We start from the raw sequence: 26,644 nt of genomic DNA on the forward strand, positions 1-26,644 counted from the left end.
TTGGATACTTGTTTGTCTAAACCCTGCAACCAATACATCTGCCTTAACTTCTTGTAAGTGGCAGAAACACCTGTGTGTCACTCATAAGCAATTTTTATAATTCTGTCCTCAATTCAGTAGCTGGAACAAACACACACCCTCTTAAACAAATATTGTTCTCTCATAACAATTCCTTAGCTATTTGTCCAAAACTCCTGAGTTTTAAATGTGAGATTTTTCTCATAAGTCCGACCAGTCTTAATAAAATGAAGTACCTGCACAAAGCTTCATCTTTAGCCATAGCACATCCTAGAATTTGTAAACTGTGTAATTACTGTAGATAAAGGGAGCTATGAGAAGCTTGAGAATTGAGGAAGTACACGAGAATGGGGGAAAAATGGGCAGGGAAGGGTATCTCCCTATCTTCTTCTCCAAGGAGTGTCCCTATCTGACGGTGAAGACTTTGTGCTCACCGTACTATGGCTTCTAACAAGTCTCCATACCTTTTTTCTTTTGTTAATCAAACTCTTGTGATGTATGTAAAGCATATGGAACAAGGGTGACACCTTACAATGTTCAAAAATAGTGTTACCATTATTTTAGTAAAGATTGTGAGCCTATCTTGGCCTGATTTAGTCAGAAATTAAATAGGAGTCTGATATAGAAAAAAACATTCTGTCACCTGCATGGTATAGTGTCAAGGCAGCTTAATGCTATATGATTGTCCTGCACCTTCATGTCACCCTTAGCCCCCTCTTTCCTACCGTACTGCTGTTTCACTGCCCATTCTTTTAAAGTGGATTCCTTGTACCTGTGGACTGTAAATTTGAAGGATACAATTTTTAAATCCAAAAGAGTCCTGATATAATATATGAATTAAAAATTGCATGTAGAATTAAAGTATATGATTATAAGAATTGTAATGACTTAGAGCAAGAGGTGTCTAGGGGAAGCATGGCGGACGCTTGAGGTCGTTGTAGTGGACTTGCCAACTAGCATCGTCAAAATGTACCTGACAGGACAGGGAGACAACTAAAAAGAGTATATTGTACATATCGGCTCAATGCTCTTCGACGCCGGGACCTTCTGCACTATCGCTGACACTCGACTAGTACCTGAAGGCTGTCCAGGGGACCCCCTGCCGCAGGAGTGCCGGGCGGTATTGGTCTTGCTGGTGGAGCGGATCCTCACGTCCATCGGCTGCCGGCGCTGCCGGGACAAAAGTGACCGCACAAATGGCTCCCAAGGCCGTCAAATTTGTAAAGGGGAAATCTGGTGTACGCCCGACGGTGGATCAAGCTGGCAAACTGACGCCGCTAGCAGCAACGCCAGCACCGGAGAAGGAGCTGGGTACAGAAAAAGGAAGAGGCGGGATCTCATCAGGATGACGTATACCAGGGGCTCAGTGTTGGAAATGCTGTGCGCTCCCAGTGGAAAGCAGACTGCAACTACAGTTACAGCTACAGCTACAGCAGAGGCAGAGGTGGCAGCTGTCTCTCATGGATCTGGACGAGGGAAAGGCTGAGTGGCGGCTGGGGAGGCCAATCTCCATATACGCCCGGCAGAAGAACTACACTCAGGGAGTCAGAGTGTAAGTACTGTTTCAAGAAAGGGAGATGTACTCAAACTTATAAATTCTAAAGCAATATGTTTCAACCAACAGGGGGAATTGGGGCGTAGCATGGCATATTTAAGCCAGGGTGAGGAGAATGAAGGAGTACAGAAGATAGGTGGAGGGGAGCCAGGAGGGTATACAACGGGTAATGGGCCCCCAAAATAGAGACAGTCCAGCAAGCGGACTTTACAGATCAGCCCCACTCTCAACTTCAGGATCAAGATATATCGCATATAAATACTGAGGCTGAGATAGATCCCAACAACTGTTTTTTTCCCTATCTAATGGTCGGCTGATGGCTCAGATCCTCAAATGTGTCTAGTGAAAATGACCGCGACCCAGATAAGGCTGGGGACTCTCTCTTCATGACAGCTTGACGGATTGGGGGGAAGAAAACTGGGCTTCATCTACAAAGGGCAGCTAGTCTGAAATGGGACTATTCATTAACTGACTTGATAAACACCGGCCAAAATGCAGCACCGCAGGGCATTCCTGGCTCGCATCCTCTGACATTAGAAACTGTCCTGCAAATAATCATGAAGCACCGGGAAGAGACAAGGGCGGATGTCCGCAAAGCCCAGAGTGCGGCAAGGAAAGTACAGGGCACAGTATGGAAAATGGCAAAGACCTGTAACACTATAGGCGAGCGCCTTACAGAGTTGAAACTAGAGTCAGTAATGTCGAGATGGAGGTGACTGAAAAACTTACACATTCTAGAGAAAAAGAGAAACGGATCACTGATATCCAATGGAGATTTGAGGACAGCGACAATCGCCAGCGGCGTAATAATCTGAGGGTCCTGGGAATCCCCGAAGGGAAGGAATTATGGAACATCAGGACCTTTGTGTTGGATCTCTTTCGGCAAGCATTCCCGGAACTTTCGGATTGGAACTGGCAACAAGAGGTTCAACGAGTACATAGGACACCTTTCACCCTGAGACATCCCGTCAGGGAAGGGGCAAAGCCAAGAGCCATCTTGGTTTTCTTTGGGAACTCTCTCTTGAGCCAGGCCCGAAGCTAGGAGAAGTGTAGGTGATGTCTCTTTTTTCGTCAGACCGGACTTTTGCCACGTCACCGTTGAGAGAAGGTGGCGACTACGCCAGCTAATAAAACCCTTTCAGGATAAGGTTGCTAATGCTTTTCTGAATAATCCAGCCTCCCTGAAAGTAGTCTGGCAAAGCTCAACTAGGTTTTGTAAATCAGAAATAAAAGCCAAAGAGTTCTTGCCAGGGTTGAAGTCTGAGCATCCTAATGGGTTGGGATAAATTCAGAATAGCAGAAGTTAGGAAACTGCTAGGATAATTCTTTTTTGATATCCTGGGAGAAGGGTCCCCTTCTCTAATTATTTTCTTTTTTCTCTTTTTCTTGTAGTGTCTTTCCCTATAATTGTAATGTAGTATGCATGGCAATTCACGGTGTAGGCAATCTGCTTTCCATCTTCTAACAGACCAATGTGCGGTCTGGGTACTTCCCGAAGATGGGAGGGAGGGCGGGAGGGTGGTCGGACATGGGAGGGGGTAAAGAGAGGGATCAGGGGGTGGGGGAGAGGGGTGGTTTGGGGGTTAAAGGGTGTCCGGGTGGTGGAGGAAAAATGGAGTGAAAAAATTCAGAGAGGCAATTAGTAAGATTTTCAAGCAAGATTGAAAAGTATTAAGAATAATGACAGAAACTGGAATAAATTGTTCCCTCCAGGGTCAGAGGGGGAAATGTTTGTCATGGAAACTAAGAAGGACCACTTATTTAGAGTAAATGGGTAAGATTACTATCTGTTCTGTCAACATAGGGGGTTTAGGGGATAGGAACAAGCGGATCAGGACTATGTAGATGATAAAATCTATCAACTCGGATATCATCTGTCTCCAAGAGACACACATACCATGGGATAAGAGGGGGTCAATTATGAGAAAGGGGTACTCCCTAATGGCCTGTTCTTCTCAAACTTCCAACATTAGAGGGGTGGCCATTATAGCCAAGAATCTAATAGAACTAGCCAAACAGACACGGGGTGATAGAAGTAAGGTTATGTGCACACGTATTGGAATAATGGTAAAGGTGTGCCCGATAGGTATTGGCGCAGATATCAACATTTTCTTGTATTTGAAATTATGGAGGTCGACATCAGGTGTATCATATGCAAGGATCTTTTTATATATATTAATCAAGATCAATACAGAGTGAAAAACAAACCAGCCGACACGTGTTTTGTCACAACGTATTACACTTGTGACTCTTCAGGGCTGGGAAGGACACAAAATAAAAAGGGAGTAAAGAAAAAGCAAACGGCTGATATAGGCTACTACAGTGTGAAGTAAAATGAAATGTGAAGAACAAAGGAAAACAGTGGAGACCCTATATATGTGGAAAGTACAAGTATTCAGTGACTTTTTCTCTGTATAGAAAACCACAAAAGGTGGTGAGGTAACCGTGTAGACAGAGAGTTGAAACAAGGAGAGAAAACACAGAAGATATTGGAACGGACCATATTCAGATGTAGCTCTACAGAGCGAAAACATGCAAAACCATGTCAGCAATAAAAAACCAAAGAAGGTATAGAAAAACACAATGTTCCAAAACACCAACCAAAAGTTGGGAGGGTTTAAGACATTGAAGGCACAAAAATTACAATTAATCGACAGTGATTCGTGAAGAGTGTGACAGAAAAAATCTATCAACTCGGATATCATCTGGCTCCAAGAGACACACATACCTTGGGATAAGAGGTGGTCAATTATGATAAAGGGGTACTCCCTAATGGCCTGTTCTTCTCAAACTTCCAACATTAGAGGGGTGGACATTATAGCCAAGAATCAAATAGAACTAGCCAAATGGACACTGGGTGATGCTGGAGGTAGATGGGCCCTGGTAGATTTAGAGTTGGGAATAACAATAGGAATGGTTTATGGCTCAAACCAGGACGAGCCTAAGATATTAGAAGATCTGGAATTGGAGTTGGCAACCTGGCCTACGCCTTTGATTATGTGTGGGGATTTTAATATTCATTTAGGAGTTGGTAGTATGATGTCCAGTAGGTATCAAGGACAGAAGCCTAAGGTATCGCTAATTAAAAGTCATGGGTTAATGGATGTATGGGATTCTAAGCTTCCTTCCAATCCTGGATACACATATTTTTCCAACCCTCACAGAAAATATGTTAGGTTGGATTACATCTTTATCTTGAAGCAGATTCTCGGTGGGGCTGGGATAGAAATATTACCCAAATGAATGTCCGATCATAATCCCTTGACCTTAGTGGTAAGAATGCAACAAATACAAATGCAGCAATTTCAATGGACCTTTGATAGGAAGTTGTTGGTGGAGCAGGAATTTGTCAGCTATTTTAAAAAGTGGATAATAGAATTCTTCAACATGAACAGATATAGTGCATCATGCAATATGGTTTGGAATGCGTTCAAGGCAGGATTAAGGGGGGAGATGGTAAGTTTCGTCTCTAATAAAAAACAGCAACAAGAGCTGAAGAGTAAGCAATTGCGTGCTAAGCTCCGGGATTTAGAGAGAGAACATCTGGGTAAGATAGTGCGGGGTGGTGGATGTGGACACAACTCAGTTAGATATTACTGTAACTTAAGCTGAGATAGGCTTGTACTACTCAAAAGGCAGAAGCAGGATATCAGACCCATAGGGTGGAGAGGCATGAGTATGGGGAAACAGTTGGGAGACTACTCGCTCTTAAGACGAGACAGAAATCGATGAAGATTCAGATATCCACAATAACAAGTGGGGGGATCTCATATGCAGAACCAGTGGATATAATTAATGTATTCCACAAATTCTATCAAGACTTCTATATGGAGGAGGTACAAGGCCTTCAGGAAAGTCCATCTGTGAGGGTAAGTGAAGAGTGTAGGAGGCTGGGGGGACGAGAGGGACAGGTTAGCGTCTGAACTGGTATTGGAACAGGTACAAACTGCGATACAGCAGCGGGCCTCGGGTAAGGCATCAGTCCCCAATAAGTTTCCATCAGAATTCTATAAAATTTTCCAAGAAGAGCTAGCCCCCCTGCTTCTGGATCTGTTTTTGCAGGTACAATATTCTGGAAACCCGCCAGATTATTGAATGGGTTCCAATATTGTTCTCTTCCCAAAGAAAGATAAGCCACCGCACAAGCCTACTTCATATAGGCCTATCTCTCTAATCAATGCGGATGCAAAAATGTATTCAAAGAATTTGGCAAATCGTCTTCAGGGGGTTATAGCCAGTCTTGTATCGCCTTGGCAACACGGCTTTGTACCCGGCAGAGATACAACAGATCATGTAAGGCGAGCCGTGGCCTTGTTTGATGTTACCAAGGAAACTAATGGGAATCTGGCTATGATCCTCCTGGATGCAGAAAAGGCATTTAACCGGATGTATGACGTTACAACGCATACATTTACATCGCGGTACATTACATCGCGGTTTTGACAACGCAAGTCATTACAACGACTTGCGTTGGAGGGCGCAGGACTTAGGAGTAGTATAATTTACTATTCCAACTCCATGGAATGGAGTACTTATGGGGAGTCTAGGCATAATTTACTATTCCATGGAATGGAGTACTTATGGGGAGTCTAGGCATAATTTACTATTCCAACTCCATGGAATGGAGTACTTATGGGGAGTCTAGGCAGCCAAGGTATTTGGCCTTCGGGTCATCACTGCAATCAAAGCAATGTATAGGGCACCACACGCGAAGCTCCAGTTGATGGGCAAAGAATCGGATATCATAAGAGTGGCAAGGGGAACAAGAAAGGGATGTCCCTGCTCCCCAATCTTATTTGCCCTATATATCAATCCGTTCATCCAACAGAATATTGAAAATCAGGCCTATATCCCAGTGGTAACTCAAGGGTTCGAAACTAAAGTATTAGCCTACTCAGACGACATCGCGTTATTAACATCTAATCCAGAGGAGGCAATGAAGGAAATAGAAGCCATGGCTATCATATTCGGAAAGGAGTCGGGGTATTTACTGAATAAGTCCAAGACTCAAATAATTTGTACCGAAAATATCATCTTTCAGGATAGTCAGCGAGTACCTACGGCTACCTACCTTGGGGTCAGGATTAGTTCGGATATAGATCGGATCGCACAAATTAATTTTGATCCCATGATTAATAAGATAGCCACAGATCTCAGGCGGATGAACTCATTGCACCTGACCATTATAGGAAGAATTAATGTTCTCAAAATGGTAATGCTCCCCAAGATATTGTATCTGTTTAGGGCACTCCTAGTAGAAATCGAAGGGTCTATAATTAAAACTATTAGATTCCATATTTAGTAATTTCATTTGGCATTTTTGTAAGATTAGGAGATCCCTGAAGTTTCTTACCCTGCCGTAAATACGGGGTGGCTGGGCTGCTCCTAATCTTACCTTTTATCACTGGGCACCATTACTTCAACATATGAACATACTCTACTTTGAAAACGATGGTAGCGATAGAGCGGTAGGGGTTGAGGCTCCCCCAACAATTTATGAGTTGGCACTTGGGGAAGGGGCAAGAGCACTGTTGCTCCGTCAGCTGGAACCTAGCTACTATAAAAAGGTACGATTCAAGATCATCATGAACGCGTGAAAAATTTGGGGCAAAATTAAAAAACATATGAGCATAGAGAAATTGACAAGATATACACCTATCTGGCGATCATCTTTATATCCCCCCGGGTTTTATGATGCTATCGAGGTGCAATGGGAGCAACTCGGTCTAAGGATAGTGGGAGATATCCAACTAAAAGATCAACTATATCTCTTCCCCGAGTTGCAGAGAGAGTATGGAATTCCTGATAGGCATTATTTTAAAGATCTACAAATGAAGGGATTCTTTGGCGAATGGAGGCAGGCAATTTCAACTGCTAAACTCTTATTGTTTGAGACCATGGGGAGATCAATCTGTAAAATTAAACACCCATATGGTATGATGATGGAGGAAGTTCCGGATGACATTGAGAAAACGGAAACAAAATGGGCCAGCAGACTAGAGAATGAGGATTTGGATATAGATATGTCACTGCTGCTGGAAAAGAAAACAAAGGCGCAACACTATAAAACGATTTATAATTTATACTTCACCTCTTCTAATTGTTTCAATTGGGGAGAAAAGGGAGGTTTACAAATGCCCTAGGTGTGGGATAGGACCAGCAGAGGAGATACATATGTTTTACGGCTGTCCAAAGCTCGACTTGCTAAAAATAGAACTGCCAAAGTTTTGGGAGAAGATCTTGGGCAAAACTGTGGCCCTAACCCCCTCGCTTATGATGGTGGGGTATGATAACAGTGTAGGGCTGGATCAAGCCCAGACCAGTATTATATTTATCTCAGTCACTGTACTCAGGCTACTTATTGCAACTAGATGGAAGGATCGAGTGCCCCCAAGTTTCCATGAATGCCTGGCCCGCTTAATTGCCATATATAAACTAGAACAGGTTTTATACGAATGTAAGGGGCATCAGGCCAAAAAGTGTTTTATGAAACTTTGGGCCCCAATAACAAATTGGCTATCTAGGGTAGGGTAATGTGTATAGACTATGGCTATAATGAATTCTGTATTAATCTCTGATCTGTTATTTTTCCCTTCTTTCTCTTTTTTTTCTCCTTCTCCTTTTCTCTCTATTTCAAATGCATTCGGATTATGAGTTATTGCCATATAATGAATTGTATATATATTCTGGAAACTGTCATTTTTCCTCGATTTGTAATAAGTATTAATGTAGATGATATGATAATAATTGATATTGTAACGAATGAATAAATTATGGATGTGAATATATGTATAATACCTCTCTGAACTAATAAAAATTGAAAAAAAAGAATTGCAATGATTTATTCAATTATGTTGTTTTATGCATCAGCTTCAACCATCTTTTTTCCTCTGAATAAATAAGCTCTTTAAAGTAAAGAGTCGCTTTCGTTTTGCAGAAGTGGAAACGTATTGCATGAATGACACCAGCAAGCACTGGAGATGATATAACACATATTTTCAACAATAAGATCACCTTATTTTGCATTTGGTACATGCTTTTTATAGAAAGCGATTATCAATCAAATTCTCTGTTGGAACGACAGGAATACAATATACCTGTTCACAGGCAGAATTTTGTAGTTTCTGTATAAAAAGCAAAATAATATACAATTTCACAAAAAACAATTGAAACTTTTTCACATGAGGCTGCCTAATAACTCACATTTACAACAGCCTAACAAACTGGGGACGATTTGGCTCCTTTTACCAAGAGTCTTCACCTTAGTAAAGATTGAGAACAAACTCAGGCCTCTAGATAACACAGATCTATTCATTTTTATATGAGGGATTATATCAGTCCATTCTTAGAGTGATGTATAATTCAAATATAAAAATTGGTGCTTTTAGTAAACATGATAAAAAATAATGAGGATGAGGGTTTTAGTGCAGTAGCTATTTTTACTAGTCCCCAAGAAATAGGCACTGTCTACCAGTAGATGCAATTAATAAATGTATGAGGGCCATAACACATTTAACCCATCATTTGTAAAGGTGTGTATGTATGTGTGTGCTTGACATTTTGCAGTAATAACTCTTCTGCATGTTCACTTGCTGACGAACTCTATGTATGATCATCTGCATGTTGAAGTCTTGTATATCAGCAAGATTGCTTCAGCCTTTTATCGTTCTGATGTCAACACATTAAGTACCAATTTTGATTGTTTTAAAAGAACTGTATATAAAAATCTTCTACAAATGGCTTGGTAAATAATAATTACTATTATATGGAAAGTGACAGTACCTTTTTATTCAGGACTGGTAAAGCAAAGATAATATAGTTGAATCGAAAGTACTAACTGTGGTGATTATCCCACACGACCGATATTATTTTTCCACAATAAAAGTCAGTAATTGTTTTGCAAATGTAATGATAACAAGTAATTTTGAAGCACAAACAGATTTCATTAAAAAAACACTGCAATGGATATGGCATGAGCTACAAGGGTTCATGATATGTATGCGCATATGAAGACATAAAAATGTAATTGCTGCACAAATAAGGAAATCTGAAGGACTTTGCAGTTCAGTTACTAATTAAATTAGGTTGGAAAATTATCACTATCAGTCATCTTTTTCAATCATCACTATCGGCCATCTTTTAAAAAAAATCATTTTCAATTGTAAGATTTTCGATGGGAATATATGGATGTATGTGTGAGTTATGTAGAGAACAATTAATTTAGTTTATTCGACAAATAAAAATGAAAACAAAATTTGGGACAAAATTATACATCAGAACTAGATTGACATCAACTGTCTACATGTATTGGAAGTACCCGACCATGGAACTGAAAATCGTGATTTATAATTGAGTTTAGAATGCGATCTGTGTACTTGGCAACAGATTGTGATTATATCTAATCCTTGCTGAATTTAATACTCTTCACCATGTTACTTGCCTAAATATGCAGGAAGGGTGACACAATTGCTATACTCGAGGTGCTAGAGTAGCTTTGACTCACATTCAGGAATTCCACAAATTGCAACACCTTAAAGAGCTGAAGCAAAACTTATTCATTATGTGACTTGTGATGGTTGGGTATACAATGTATACAAATTAGCCGGTAACATAGGAGGTGTTCTCCTTATTTTACATGATCTTTTACAATTTCACATTGCTTCCCCATGCTTACATACTACGATCCAAATTACGATGTCGGGTCGCCAATGCGGGAAAGGAACCACCCGACCATGGGCTGGGAATTCCACATTCCGCATTAGGATATGACCGCACATGGGGCGTTTCAAACTTCCATTTGGAAGCTTGTGCAGCAGTATGAAGCCACCCGCAGCACAAGCTCCCATTGAAAAATGGAAGTTTGTACACATCCCTGCACCATGTGGTAGGTTGAGGGTGCCCTCAGGGCCCAAATGCGGAGGGCCAGGGGGGAGGGGTTCTTGCAAGGGGCCCCTAAATACACTTTCGGACAGCCTTTCATGTCAGAAAGCCCAACATGAAAAGGCTGTCCGAAAGTGACATTCATAGTCCCGACAGCGGAAACACCATCCTTAAGGGATTATGGTGCGTCGGATTCCCCAGCCGAGTTAAACTCTGACCGCCGCCATCCTAATGGGGCAATCGAGTTAAAACTACCGTGTTGGTCAGAAAGCCTCTGACTAGCGGTCAGATTCTTTCTGCCCAACATTGTAATTAGGCCCATTGTGTGCTTCCTGCAGATATGGCAGTATTTCAGTTTAACTGTTGAAAGAGGCATTGAGAATACATTAATGACTTAGTCACCTCCACTCTGGGAGTATTGGATGGTCTACCTGAATTAATTTGGATTCTCTTGTTCGTCATGGCTAACTATACTATTTGAAATCAAAAAAATCAAAATCAATCTTTATTGCTTGGTTAGTTAAAACCGTAACAATATTACGTATGTATATTCATTTGTTAAGTAGCCATAAAACCTGTATTCATAATTTAAATTATACAAATTGGTTAATCGGTCTGACTATGAAGCAGATACTTTCTGAGAACCTGCCAATGCAGTACACACATCACCATCAGTCTATGTTTTTTATAATCATTTTGTCACCATATCTTGGCAAACGCAGCCAAAGTAAGGGCTTGAGTCTAGTGATAATGTAATATAGCCTTAGAGCCCTACCTAGCGGGCTCGGCCGGCCCTTAAAGGCCCACTCCAGCGTTTAACAAGGGAGCGGGCCTTTAATTGCCGGTAGTGCCCACTAGGAGGGATCTAAGGCTATTAGAACATTTTGCCCTTGGAGGGCAGAATGTTTAAATTAGTCAAAACAAAGGACTCTTGGAGCTTGATTGGGTTTAAATCCCCTTGTGCTCCGAGAGGCCTTTGTTCACAGCAGCAGCTATCAAAGGAAAACAACATTGGAATGTTGCTCTCCGGGCTTCTACCAGCCAGTATAAGCCTGGAGCATTTCATTATCTACATTGGAGTGCTCAACATTACAATTTTCTAATATGTTGTTTTCCTGGACTCTGATGTAACATCACACCATCATTCACAAGCATTGTCACCTTGGTCTTCCACCATTCCTCCCTTTCATTATATTTGTGTGCACCATCCCTTCCGGTTTCTGTACTGCATCATCCACAGTACGTGCTTTCAGCATATCTATGCCCACTCTCCCTCTTTTCGTATGGAAAGCGAGTCAGTAGCAGCCTCCGGGGGTTCCCATCTGCTGTCTTGTTCCGCTTGATGCAAATCTTTTTGGACACCTTGAAGGTATTGCATCCCTGGTAGGTGGAGGATAAGCCCCATTGAGCCCAGTCTGGAGTCACTGGCTTGCACATACATACTAGGAGAATTACATGGGTGCGACACCCAGAAAGTACATGCAGGCTGTCTGCACTTTGCACCAATATAATGTAAAAGGGCCAATATGCAGGAGTGGGACGGTATGAGCCGCAAAGGATGAGGGCCTCAGTTAAAAAAAACAAAAAACTATGCAGGACAATATTCAATGTCAAAACCATGATGGCTAATTGAAAATTATTAATCATTACAGGAAGTAAAAAGGTAGTCAGTGCAAATCTGCATCAATATATATCATAAGTCAGGAAAAATGTCTAAGTATATAGTTAGATGACAGACTGTCAAAGAGTCTAAATTAATTAACATGAACAAAATGTCTGTAAATTGTTTCATTACAAAGAGCAAGAGGACTGACATAAAGTCTGCCTCTTGAGAATAGGCATAAAGCTGTGGCTCTGAAGTAGCGTAAGTACAGAATTAAATAGCAGCCCAACATAAACACTTTTCAGTATGAAAGCAAGTAGAGGTCTGGCTCACATCCCACAATAAACACTTTTTACAGTTTCAGAGGAGTAAAAAAGAACACTGTAGACCTAACATGAGGTGGTATTATAGGGCTGAACTAGTAAAGTTACATGACCTAAACTAATCGTCTTTTCAGAAATTGTGTTATGTAAAACAGACCACCCAGAGAACCGCTTGAATATTACTTTTCTTGTGTCTAATTTAATCCACGTACCAGAGTAAATGACTTCGCACTGCTAAATAATACACTTTTTAAATGAATTTAAATCAATAAACAAACAGCTGTGACTGCAACAACCATGAGTATTTGCAACATTATCAGAACATCTCTGACATGGCTTCTTTCAAAGCAGAAGTTAGATATAGTACGAGAAGCTGCACCATAAAACAGATCCTATTTTGACTATTTTCTGTTAATGGTAAAGAACTCCAGCAGGCTTTTTAAATTTGACAGGCAGTCCAAGGCCCAGTTACATCAACTCGAGGCCTGGGTATGCTAACTTAAACACAAGCAAAATTAACGTTAAACTTAGGGTTAATACATCTGTTGTAACTGTGGAGTCAGGGGCTGCTTTCTGTGCAGATACTTTAGCTCCTAGTATGTCTACTAAGAGAGATTACATTTTCTTCCTAGACTTTGAAACACGTTTTTTGGAACCTGGCCTTAATTAATTTGTCTCTTTTGATTCAACTTTGAACTCTCTCCTTGATATCAGTTCTTCTGCTTATTTTACATGTGTTCTACTGTGTCCTTCCCACTGTTAGAGTTTTCTACTCCTGATTTGTTATGATGTTGAGTGGATGCAAGTGTGATTTCAAAAACATGCTCAGTCAATCCCACATATCTAATAGCATTTTCCAAGCCTTTTTTATGGGTCCTAAAATTGTGCACATGTTTACTAAACCTTTAGGTGCTGATCTTAGGAAAAGACAACAGTGATGGGTGGAATCATTCAATTACTAGCAGTCCCTGGTAAAAACCCTGTTCCTGGAAGTTTGGGATGAATTGTTCCTACTGTTAATGGGTCGATGCTGATTTTCATACGGTTGGTGACCCTCTATAGAAGCACAGTAACCAAGTACTACAGTGTGATCAGAGCTATTATCAGAGACTGTGGTTAATTAAATCATTCCATCCATCATTATTTTATCTTTCTCAGTGAAAGGCCGTAGTACAACATGCATGCCCAGACATGGGTTTGCATTGCTTTGTGCACACTCAATCTCAAGGTGTGCCTTACTGATGAGAACAATAATGTTGAAGCCAGTCTGGAGTTGCTTGCACTCCAGTTCAGAGAGTACAGCCTAGCAATGCATGATGGCCTATTCCCACCAGAGTAGGACTAAGGTTGATTTGCACAAGGTTGGTCCCCTTCTTTAGTGGCACAGTGAGCCAAAAGCATCTACCAAAATGCTGCCGGGCGTAATTACCAGTGGTGTTTAATTTTCCCCGCTATGGCTGGTCCAAGAAAAAGCCCAGTGTTGATTGGCACTGCTTTGTTTATCAAAAGGTAGGAACTTGTCTGGACCCTGTGCACCATATGATTTATTTGTCCCTGTCCAGCTGTCACCACAGTCGTTTTAGAGCATGAGATGTTCTTGAAAATCATTTATTTGGTAGGAAGGACCACTGGTGGTGGCACAGTAGTTTTTCTAGATTTCAATGTGGAAAGGTAAATCAGAGTCGTCCTTAATAAAGGAGTTATAGTTGCAAGTAGATTTTGCATTACATAGGTCAAAGCAGTTATCCCGGAGATCAGATTGATGAATCGTATTGCATCTGCACTACATTTGAATTACATTTTACATGCTTATACATATTTTAGGAGCTTTTTATTACACATTTCAATAATTTTACCAGGCATTTACTTGAAGTGTAAATCTGAAGAGTGTTCTACTCTGACTTAACAAAGTTTTCAAATTCTGGACTTTTGATTTTCTGGTGTTAGGGCATGAACAGGAAACAAGTTATGGAGTTTTTCTGATGGTAAGGTATCAACTTGTTTTGCCTCATTTAGAGCCAGGTCATAATGGAAAATCCTCTGACTTGTTTAGGGAGAGCAAACTCTGGAGGAGAACTTAGCAGTAGAATTCTCTCTTCTTCCAGATTTGGTACTTACCACACAAACCTGCAAAGTTGTCATATTCACCTAACTGCAAAACTGCCTATTGGACTTATTTAACTAAACTGTATCTTCTAATCAAAGGACAGTTTTGTCTCAGGGCATATTGCTATTTCTTCTCATAAACATTTATGATTTTCCCAAAATATTTTTAGAAGTGCCTTGTAGCTGGCCAACAATTCACTGGTGTTTTGTCTCTAGATAGTATTAACTGCTGTCTGTGCTGTTCAAGGTTAGACTTTGGTTAGTCTGTAATTTTTAGGTCAAGCCTAGAGGCAGCACGCATGCGCCACTCGCTCTGCGAGGCATGCTGTATTAGGGTATGCACTAGCAGCCAAACCCATTCTCCGCCCATATTTGTCATTGGCTCTGTGTCATTGTGTCTCATAAACGCTGGCTTCCAATTAATTATGAGGCTTGTTAGTTTCTCCATTTGTTACAGCCCATAAGGACTGGACCTTTTACTTCGCTTGTTACACGGCCGGCTTTAACTAGTGGGTGTGCACTTTTTTGATAATATACACTGATGGGAACAATGGCGGCTGATTTTCTTGGTATATGCATATTGAGCACGGCGCCCGCTTTAGGGATGCCGCGCTCAGTTTAAATATTGTTTTCTAAAGCTTTGATGTTGAGTGCGGCACCCGCTTCAGGAACACCGCACTCGGTTTCATTTTTTGGGGGAACTTTAGTAAAGAGCGCGCCGCCCGCTTCGGGGGCACCATGCTCTGCAATGCATCAGTTCTGCTCTGTCTGGTGAGGTTTCGTTCACTGTGCGCCCCCAGGTCTCCTGTGCAACCCACTGATAACCCCTCTCATTGCACAGGTGTGGCTGTGAGTGACTCTGTCTTCCAGTTCCCCCCTGCAATGCAAATCACTGAGGGGCATCAGGGCTCCCTCCATTGACTGTAATTTCACCCCAACTGTCAGTAGCCCGGATGTGTTTTGGCACCAACAGCTCCAGCACCGCCCTCCCCACAGGCTCCTCCATGTTGCCAAATACAGAATAAATGACCATTCGGCGGACGGACGCCTCTGAGCGTCCATGGATGGGGATCGGAGGCAGGTACGGCTGCAGCTGTCCCGGGCCAGCCTTCAGGACGATGTTGCAGTGTACTACTGCGCCCTGAGGCCCATAGTGACCGAGTCACAGCGCACACTCGTGCAAGAAATGTGAGCAGTCTGCTCCTCCTGCTGTGCAGAAACGTCCTGTTCAGTCAAAAGCAAAATCCGCATGTAGGCAGCCCAGTGCCTGAAAGAAACACACAGCAATTCAAAGAAAAGGATCAGTGTCACTACAAAAGAAAATTAAGAGTTGAATACAAGTTTACTTAAGACAAATGCATCAATTAAAAATACACAAATTAATTCATATGAAGAAAAAAAAGAAAGACTTCACTACAAAAAGATGATTTCCCCCCAAGTAATAGTGAGTTATGGTTTAAACTTTCTGGGAGATAACCTGCCTCAGTTCTCAGTCTACGCACCAGCATATTTTGGGTTTCAAACTGCTGTTCGTTGGCTAAAATTGAAATTTTCCCTTAGCCTAAACCCTGATGCCGAGGTGTCAGTCTCCATCTCACATCTTTTCTCAACCCCTGGTCAACTCCTAGTCGATGTCCCCTGGACACACCTCTCCACAGGCCTTTGTACATCCTGTGATTGTTTATTACCCTCTCACAGACCTTGCCTCAGCCCCTTGCATCTCCTATCAATAACTGTATCCCCCTCACACGTCTTTCCTCAGCTCTCTTATTCAATTTGTCATTGTCTATGTCCCTCTCACACAGCTCTCCTCAGCTGCCTTGTATGTCATATCAGTAACTATATCACCCTCACACATCTCTCCTCAGCCCCTTGCATGTCCTGTCCGTGACTTTATCACCCTCAGGCATCTCTCCTCAGCCCCTTGCATATCCTGTCAGTGACTTTATCACCCTCACACATCTCTCCTCATCCCCTTGCATGCCCTACCAGTGACTATATCACCCTCACACATCTCTCTTCAGCTGATTGTGTATCCTGTCAGTGCCCCTGTGCCCACAGAGATCTCTCCTCAGGCCTTTGTCCATCCTGTGATTGTCTATGTCCCTCTCTCAGATCTCTCCTCAGGCCTTGCATGTCCTATCGGGGACTATATCACCCTCATACATCTCTCCTCGGCCCCTTGTATGTCCTATCTTAACTATATCTCTCTCACACATCTCTCCTCAGCTACCTTATCCAACTTGTCATTGTCTATGTCCCTCTCACACATCTCTCCTCAGCTGGCTTGCATGTCATATCAATGACTATATCACTCTCACACATCTCTCCTCAGCTCCCTTATCCATCTTGTCATTGTCTATGTCCCTCATACCTATCTCTTCTCAGTCCCATGTATGTCCTATCAGTGGCTCCATCACCCTCACACATCTCTCCTTATATGTCGTATCAGTGACTGTATCACCTTCACACATCTCTTCTTAGCCCCTTGTGTGTTCTATGAGCAACTATATCACCCTCACACATCTCATCAGCTACTTGGGTATCCTGTCAGTGCCTCTGTTTCCATCACACATCTCTCCTCAGCTCCACTGTACATCCTGTGATTACCTGTGTCACTCTCAAGCATCTCTCCTCAGCTCCTTGTATGTCCTACCAGTGACTCTATCAACCTCACACATTTCTCCTCAGCCACTTGTACATCCTACCAGTGACTCTATTGCCCTCACACATCTTTCCTCAGCACCCTGTATGTCCTATCAGTGACTATATCACCCTCACACATCTCTCCTCGGCCCCTTGTACATCTTGTCATTGTCTATGTGGCTCTCACACATATTCTCATTATGCAGGTCCCATTCCGCCATTACACAAGTCTCGCCTCCATGTTGGTGTGTCATGGCCTTCATGGAGGTAGCGCTGCGTTCAGTTGTCTCCACACATTGGCACATGTAGCTGCTACAGGAACAGCGACAGGTTATTAATGGGCACAACGGGGACTAAGTCCGTGCGTAGCCCCAGACTGGCCAGCAGCCTCTTTCGCCTCCAGAGATGGCCACATCTTGGGCCACACGCACCTCAACACGCTGCCTACAACACCAGCAGTGCGTGCTAAGCTCCAGAGGGCTATGCACGCCTCTTTAGGTCCTGGGCTTCCATGCAACGTCCCAAAAAAAGCATTTGCAATGCAATAGGTCTCGCGTTTAAGCTATTGGCATTGTAAATGACAAAACCTTTTATTTATGTTTTAAACACGGAAATAAAAATAAAAGGCATTGTCATTTACAATGCCTTAGGTCAAATTTGCGTAAATGCGAGACCTATTGCTTTGAAAATGCTTGTTGTTTATTTATGTATTTGTACGTAAATCAACACAGAGACAGTTGTAATCACCTCATACTGAAGAAAGTCAGCCACTTCTGATCGACATTTAAAAATCCTTAAATCTCCTCGTTCCTTACTGTTAGAATCCGGGTTCTCTGGTTTACACAGGTAGGTACTTGTGTCAAGCAAGGAACCGTTCCTCTAGTCAGGGTAGGGGGGTACACTCCAACAATAACCCCTGCTCACCCTCTAGGTAGCTTGGCGAGAGCAAACAAGGCCTATCTCAGAGCGTTTAGGTTAAGCATTTGTGAACACACACAGTAACTTAGTGAAAACCCCACAAATGGACTCCACACTGCGATATATAAACAATAACACTTTATATATATATATTAGGCTTAGCACAAGACCAGATAACGTTTAAACGGCCCACAATACTTATTGGACAAAGAGTTCTTGGGTTTAGCGTAGTTTTAAAGTTCTGTGTGCTTCGTTCCTTTCCGTACGCTTTGTACGCGGTAAAAACTGCTTGGGAACAGGTCTCACACGCACTGTAGGCGCTTCGGGATGAAGCGTACACCCTACGGTGCGAACAGGTTCGTCACGGATGCTGCGCTGACATCAAGCACGATGTACGGTGCGTTGTCCTCCTGGTGCAGTGCGTACTACGGTACGTTAGACCTTGGGCGTGCAGAGCTTCATGGGACGGTGCGTAGGTACGGTGCGTTCAATGTTCGTCGCGGCGTTCACGCCGTACCATGAGATCGGCAATCTTGATTCGAAGCGCTGGATACAAGCGAACAGTACGCTCCGCACAGGGGAGACGTACGCGACTACAGTACGCACTGCAGCCTCTCCAAAGCAGGTGAAAGGAGCGTACGCTGGGCAGTACGGTTCGTAGGGGATAGAAGCAAGTACGGTTCGTAGTCCTTCCGTTACGGTGCGAACTACGGCTCGTAGGGGCCTGTTAGTCGCGTTGCTCAGGCCAGACGATACCTTCCTTTGCGGTGCGAGCTACGGCTCGTAGAGGGGCCTCAGACGCTTTGTTCGGGCCGGACAGCGGGATATCAGCTTGCAGGGGGTACGCTGCGATCAGCAAGACGTACGTAGCAGTTCGAGTCGAAGATGCGGGGAAAACGGTCAGTTTTCCAAGGTGATCTCACGGCGGTGAAGTCCACTTGTCCTGGGACTTCGTTCAGGGGGCAAGCTCACTCACAAGCCCATGGAGATCTCTCAGCACAAGTCAAATAAAAGTTTCTTGAGTCTTTTCTTCCTCTTCTTCAGCAGCAAGGCAACCACTGCAGGCCAATCCCCCAGGTCAGGGACAGTACTCCTCCATGCAGCTTTTTCAGTTCCCTCAGGTCGGACAGAGGTTTCTTCTTGGCAGGACAGGATCTAGTTTCTTAGGAGCAGGGCTCCTACATTTATACCACAAATCCTTTGTTCTCTCAGACCAGGGGGGCCCTTGCCTAGTTCAGTCCAGTTCTGGAGCACTTTGTTGATGCAATGCAGGCTTCTTCTTTCAGGGTGCAGGGCAGAGCTATCAGATGCTCCACAGGGGGCGGAGCCAGCATTGTGGTGGCAGAGCACAGCCCTATTCAGAGTCCAGGTGTACTCCTCCCACCCATCTATATGTCAATCTTCCTATTCACCACCAGGCTACCTAGCCCTGCCCATCTGGGTTTCCCCAGCCCTGTCACTCACACAAGCCAGACAGCAGATACACATCACACAGAGGTGGGCTGAAATGGTTAGGCAAGCAAAGGCTAACTTTCTAAAAGTGGCATTTGCAAACGCAGAATATTAAAATAAACCTTACTAAAAGATGTACCTTATTATTCTGAGTTCAGGCATACTAAACTCGATTTTCTACCATGTTCCCTGGGTCTGTTAGGATCATAGGATGTAGCAATCTTAATAGTCCATTCTGGGCCTATGAGAACAGGGTAGCCTTACAATAGTGAAAAACGAAAATGGCTGTAATTCACTATTAGGACATGCCACACACATTAGGGCTTGTCCTACCTTATGCTACAATGCACCCTGCCCTTGGGCCTACCATAGGGGTGACTAACATGAAGTTAAGGGAAGGTTTAGGTACTGGCAAGTGGGTGCACTTGCCAGTCAGCATGTCAGTACCAGACTGCATGCAGGTTCTGCAATGGCAGACCTAGACACATTTTACCAGGCCGCGTCTGTGGGTGGCACAACCAGTGCTGCATGCCCACCAGCGGCATTTGTATTTACAAGCCCTGGGCACTCCTGGGGTCTGATAGTAAACCAAATAAGCCAATCATGGAATCCAACCAACATATACATTTACAATGGGGAAAGCATATGCACTTTAGCACTGAACAGCTTAAACACGCCACTTCCTGGTGCGCGTGCGACGGGGAGAGAAAATATCACACTAGACCGCCCCACTGTAAATTAACTGGTGGCACGCATCCGAGTTGAAGTGGTGTGCGTGTCACCGGTGTTGGGCTTGATATACTTCCTGCTCTATACTACCAATATGGCGGCACGTACTGCATGAACGTCGTGCCTCGAACGTCGTGCGTGGCTTCGTGGTCGGGCGTCATGCAGCTTGATCGCAGTGAGGCGTCATCGGGAATGGAGAGAACTCTTAGATGGCGATATTTGAAAATGAGCGGCAGACAAGGTAGGCGCACGGGCCCTTCCCTTTTTAAACTGATGTTCTTGCTTGAAAACAAATTCGGCACTCAGATTTGGTTGCGCTCAAATAATTCAAATTATGAAAATGCAAGCGCACAAATCTTTCAAGCATAAAGTTTCAGAATGGTCACAACTCCAGTTTACCAGAACCAAACCGCAAATGCCAATAGTCACTGCCCTCCTTTTTTAAAAAGAAAACATACGCCACGTTTTGACTGTCTCCAGAAAGGTTTTCCTTTTTCCAATACCTATGTAACAGATAGAGTAATTTCAAGGCTGTTCACACGTGGCAGCACTAGACAAGTAGAAAAGAAAAACAACGATCACTTCCACAACGCGTTACCAGTGGAAACTGCAGTTACTTGATTGGCTAGATGGACACCATAACATCAGTGTCAGCATATGTCCAACAAAAAGACAGTCCAGGGGTCACTCACGGTTTGAAGTATGTTCCTCATCAATAAGTTGTTGAATTGAAGCTTCATACGTTGGTGTCCTTTACTTTAAGAGGGCTATCCCATCCTCGTCGCCAGTTTTGAAGTGACAGAACACATTGGTAGATTTAAGATGATTTATTAAGATGTCAGGAGCGACCCCTGGAAACACTAGCCACCTTCCTCTGCAACTGCCTTCTGCCTCTGTCTACATTCCACTCTAGACTCAGGGAAGACAGGTTGCTAGGGAGCAGCCAGTGTTCCAATGCATCTTATCAAATGTACATATAAAAACACTTTAATCAGTTTGGAGAATATAACAGGAACAAGAACACCTATCTTAAGATTCTGGCTTCCACTCTCAAATTGTGTGATGTTTTTCTATTGATGGTATATTCATGTGCATTAGTTCCTTTATCAAAAACAAAGCGATGGAAGGAATGCTTACATTTATCTCACCCCCTGGTGGTCGGTAGGGGGTATTCCCAGACTGTTTTTTCCCCACAGCGTCACTGTCGAGTGTCGACCACCATGTGTAACTCAGCCTTTGTTCTGCTCCTATAGGAAGCGTCTAGGTCCCCTCCAAACGGGAACACAAGCTGACTTAGGCCTCGTCAGTTAAGTGTTTCTTAAGTCCTATGGCACAGAGAGCCCACATCAAGGCATACCAAACCCACTTAAAGCTTCTACTGAAACAAACAACAAAATGATGGAAGGAGTTCTTAAATTACCTCTGGTGATATCTCATTCTAAACAATTTTTTTACACACTGTAACAATCTTGGGAGAGGCCAGCTGTGTGCAAATCATTCTTGATCTTCCTCCCATAGGACCAGTCCATCGCAAACAGCAGGTAAGTTCCCCGTCAAACGGGAACACAGGCAACATCAGACTGTTTTCCATGTGGGATCAGCTTATCCACTGTAGCTGTTTTATTTGCATTCTCGGGCTACAAGTCACGGAATCTTAACTAACAAGCTACACATCCATGATCTTGGGAGAGCTCTGTAAATTATGTACTGAAAGTATGAGTCTGTACAGAACACAGGCTTAAAACACAGCTTCTCCTATTTCTTGCAGGGTGTGGGCTTCCAATCAGAAGTTCAAAGCTCAAGTAAAAGAAAGTGAAACTGGGTTTACTTCCGTACTCTTTACAGAGGCGACACTGTAACTAAACCTGCATCCAGACGAGCATTAAAAGGTGAGTTTTTAATGAACGTAACATGATTTAATTAGTACCTCACTTTAAATATCCCCTTTGCTGTCGTGGAGGTCAGCACGCACCTTCCTAAGAAAACAATACCGGTCTTTTTTTCTTAGGTCTGTGTAAGGGATAGGATCCTGATTAAAATCTGTGCAAAACCCATATTTTACTTAACGTAGCAATTTTGCATGTGTTTTTACTTTAATATATATTCTAAAAATGGGTTCTTCCTGTTTTTGCAGTTTTCGGCTTTGATTTCACAGGGGTAAATAACAGCTTTCTGAATTTCCAGAGTACTTAATTTTAATATGTATTTTGTACTTGCCTTTCACTGACTGCAGATCGCTGAAGAAAATGAAATATAGCATGCTTGTTGTAAGGGGAAGTTAGCATTCAGTTTGGCAGCGTGAGTAACAGTGAACGATATTCCTCCATGTATCCCTTTTTAGGTTGAGCAAGCAAGAGCATGTGCTAGCCAGTGGCGGCTCCTCCACTAAGGCAGAGGAGCGTCACCCTACTGCTTTTAAGCAGTGTGACTAAAGGAAAAATAATATGATAAAACTCAATGTTATCATTTTATTGTTTCCAGCTGTTTTGCACGCGGAGCTGCTCTGCTCTCAGAGCAGGGGAGGAGTGTTTTACCTACTCCAAGTGCTCATGAATGGCTGGCCGGCCCTCTGTGGCTGGCCAAACAGTCATGCACACTTGGCATGTTCTCTACACAAGCTGCATTACAGCCTGCATGGAGAACATGCACAGGCCCCCAGTCCCCGTCTGAGCGCCAAACCACGGCGCTTTGACCAATCACAACGCTGCATTGCAGCCTTGTGATTGGTCAGGGAAGCCATGGGTGCCTACCAATTACAACGCTGCATTGCAGCGTTGTGACTGGTATGGGGAGCCTGGTTGGGCTTTCTGATTTGTGTTCCTCGCCCGAGTCCAACAGAGCAGAGACGCGGCGATAAATTACATGATTTTTTTTTATATTCCCCTAATCCCCCCCTCCCCGCCCGCCACCCCTGATCCGTGCCGGCTACCACTGGCGCTGGTGCATGCGTCTCGCTTGCGAGACACTCTTGTATACAGAAAAGGGCTTGGACTCCGGCAGTCGCTTTTCATTAGTTGGCTTACTTGGCACTCTTCTTTCCAGCTTCTTAATTCGTCAAGGCAGGCCTAACATAATTTCCGATCCTTTCTGTGGCACAGGGACTAAGCGCAGGTTGATTCAACTTAATCAGTGCCCGTCGCTGCTCCCAACGTGATTGAGGTACTATATTGTTATTTTTATCTGTTAAAGCGGTGCAAACAAAAGGCGTATGACTGGCAAAAAACTTGCCCAGCAGGACAAATAAAATGGCAAAACTTTCCATAAATTATTCTATTGACTTCTTTTATTTTGGCAAGTCTTCTTTTCTCACTTTGCACTCGCGTTTTCTTTTGCTTTCGATCGTGGGTGCGGTTCTCAAAAGATGAGGATTATGTTATTGCTAAGGGACATTGTTCCTTTCCTATGTGTACTTTCTGAAATGATTCTTTAATACATAATCGTGCAGTACACCCCAATTCACCCCACTTGAATCCTCCCAACGCCAATCTACCCCACCTCACCCCAGACCAATCTGCCCCACTCAGTCCAATCCACCCCAGACCAATCCAATCAAAACTACTTGCCACAATCCAATCCACCACACTCCATTCTTCCCAACTGACCCCACTCCAGTGCGCCCCACTCTAATCCAAAACAATCTGCCCAACTCCAGTCTTTCACACTCCAATTCAAAATTATCTGCCCTCTCCAATCCAAAACAGTCTTCCCCACTGTGGGAAAGTAGGATCTGTTTCCATGGTTACCCCCACTTTTTGCTGGTGCCATTTTGTTTTCTGACTAGTCTGGCTGGGATCCTGCTAGTCAGGACCCCAGTCTCTTTTCTTTCTCCCTAAATTGGACCATGGTGAGCACTTTGGTACCCCAGATTGGCTACTGGTGTACCCTTGTAAGTCCCTAGTATATGGTAGTAAGGTACCCAGGGCATAGGTACACCAGGGATCCCCCATGGGCTGAAGCATGTATTATGCCACCCATGGGAGACCACTCAATTTGTGACTATGGGCATGCCATTGCAGTGTGTGTGAGCTGTTGCTAGCATCACTCACAACAAATATAAGATTTCTTATATCTGCGGTCACTACACTTAAAATGTATAAGTCACCCTTAAGGCAGGCCTTTTAATCCTGAAGGCAGGGTGCTTGGTTATAAGTGTGAGGGTGGCCCTGCATGAGCAGGACACCCCTACAAACCCCAGAGTCCATTCTCTAGGCATTGTAAGTGCATCAGCCATTATGATACGTATAGTGGCCATGCATCATTACACGATGGTTAATTATATACTGGCTGTAACGACCCCTGGCGTATTTGGTATCACACATTTTGGGTTCATACCGGTGTTGGAGGTCCCATGCACTGTGGGGCTCCTCCGGGAAGCCCTCCGTGCTCCCGGTACCAGTCTTCCAGAGTCTGAAAGCAAGCTATGGCTGCTGCTGACCACAAACACGATTCTGCCCTCCTGCTGCTGAGCCACGTTCGAGCTGGGGAAGGTAGGACAATAGGTTTCCTGTCACAGGGAGGCATGACCACCTCCCAGGCAGGACTTAGTGTATTTGGCTAGGGTGGGGGGCGCTTGCCAGTGCCACTAGACTGCTTTGAATGGTACATTTGGTGCCCTCATTGCATACTCCAGTTGGAATCAGTTCAGGGAGCCGTTGGCTCCAGCTCTGGCACAAAACTGAACAAAGGTGATGGGAGTATCCTCCCCACTGTCCAGCCCCTCCTCTGGGAGGGATCCCTGAATCGTCTCAACCCTTTCCTTAGGGTACTTAAGGACTTACCTGTGGGTGGGTCTTCAGATTTGTCATGGGACAAGATTCATGTCTGAAACCACTTTATCTTCAACCGTCTGAGCACTTTGGACTTTGTTGGACTTTGCTTTGGGAACTGAGACTGCATCTGGAAGACTCCGGCTTCTCCTGGTCTCATCGTCCTGCCAGTCTTCTGCATCATCTGTGCCTGTGCTCCATAGAGGTTCTTCTCCAGGCCTGTGGGCATCCAAGACACTCAAAGGATTCTCCTTTGGAGTAAAGGAGTCACTCTCCTGCATTTGCAGGCACCACAACGAAGCTGACCAGTCTGCTGTTCTTGAGTGCCCACAGGCTCTGAAAGCTTCAGCGACACTGGTGTGGTTCTGTTACTCACTCGAGGCCTGCACTGTCTTCACAGCAAGTTTGAACCATTATCCCTCGTCGATACCACTGGAGCAGTGCACCTGTGCTCCATGTCAACTTGCCGTTGCCAATGCTTGTTGACTCTCGGGCTCCAAGAAGCGGCAGTCTCTAGTATCTCTTGCTACCAAGATCTTTGTCCTCACCGCATCTCCTGCACCTTGGGTCTGCATCGTTAGTGAGCTGCTCAAGGTCCTCTTGTGACTCCTGTGCCTTCAGCCCGTGGGTCCTCTTGAGGGTCTTCTCTGGCTCCAGTGGGCTTCCCTGTTTGCTTGGGGCCTTCTCTGACTACCTTCCCTTGGACCTTGCTGGTCCCGACACTGTACCTTTTTCGTCTGCCACGTTTGTTGACGCTGCTAAAACTTGTTGGTTCTCCCGCCGGACACCGACCCCCTGGCTCTCGACATCCGACGTGGTATAGCTCATGAACAGCTCCTGGTCTTCCACAGCATCCCCTGGTCCACACAGCTACAGCACCATGGTCACATCAACTCTCCTGCATCTTCCGACATCAGTGGGCATTCGTCTTCCGTGCCTCCTGGTCACTCCTAAGTGGCATAGACTCAGTCCCCTCTGCTTACAGATACCTTTCTTCCTGAATCCACCCTTGGATTCCACTGGACTCTTTCACCTTCTTCGCCGGCGGCATCTTTACTGAAGTCCTCCATTGTGTCTACAACAGTATCCGACGTCACTTTGCGCATATGCACCCGGCTTCCCTGGTGTAGGTATCCTGGTTCCTGGGGTATCCACGGGTGGGGTGACTCTCCAACCTTCCATTTTCCATGGGGTTTCTTCGGGGTCCTCTAGGAAGGGTCCTTATTCTTGAAAACTGCAACTGCGTCTTCCCCATTGACCTGTATTAAGCATGCGGTCATGTTTCCACTCTGCACACGGCCTCCGTGGGGTACCTGAGTATTTACCTTGGGTGGTTCCTTGGATCCCAGGCTCTTCTAAGTCTTCTGGGTCCAGCCTTGACTTTGGTCGTTGGTCGCATTCCACTTTACTAGTATATGGATCAGTCTCCCCCTGGAGACCGGTGTGTATTTGTGCTACTCACGTGTTCCATTGCTGAAGTATTGTGTGTATTATGATTATATCTCCAGGGAGTAGTGAGTGTTTATAATAAATACATATTTTTATAACTCCACGGTGTGGTTCTTTTTCACTTAACCTACACTATATGATTAGTACTGGTACAAGCTGCTTCACACTCCTTCTGGACTAAGCCTGAAGTTTGCTCTCC

At 44.1% G+C, this 26,644-nt stretch overlaps 2 protein-coding genes across 3 annotated transcripts in view; both read left to right on the forward strand.

Moving 5' to 3' along the window:
• Positions 1-22,120, forward strand: part of LOC146856833 (uncharacterized) — a 162,351-nt gene extending 140,231 nt beyond the window's left edge. The window contains exon 4 of the transcript XR_014979818.1: positions 21,999-22,120. The gene's annotated coding sequence lies outside the window, so the exon portion shown is untranslated. The remainder of the gene's footprint in view (positions 1-21,998) is intronic.
• Positions 1-26,644, forward strand: part of LOC146856834 (uncharacterized) — a 207,217-nt gene that overhangs the window by 107,924 nt on the left and 72,649 nt on the right. Inside the window, exon 1 of one of the 2 annotated variants that reach the window (XM_085647266.1) lies at positions 22,000-22,119. The exons of the other annotated variant lie outside the window; for it this stretch is intronic. The gene's annotated coding sequence lies outside the window, so the exon portion shown is untranslated. Of the gene's footprint in view, positions 1-21,999; positions 22,120-26,644 lie in introns of those variants that run through there. 2 annotated transcript variants of the gene reach the window in all.

The sequence above is a fragment of the Triturus cristatus genome, chromosome 3_2 (genome assembly GCF_964204655.1).
Source record: "Triturus cristatus chromosome 3_2, aTriCri1.1, whole genome shotgun sequence".
NCBI lineage: Eukaryota > Metazoa > Chordata > Amphibia > Caudata > Salamandridae > Triturus > Triturus cristatus.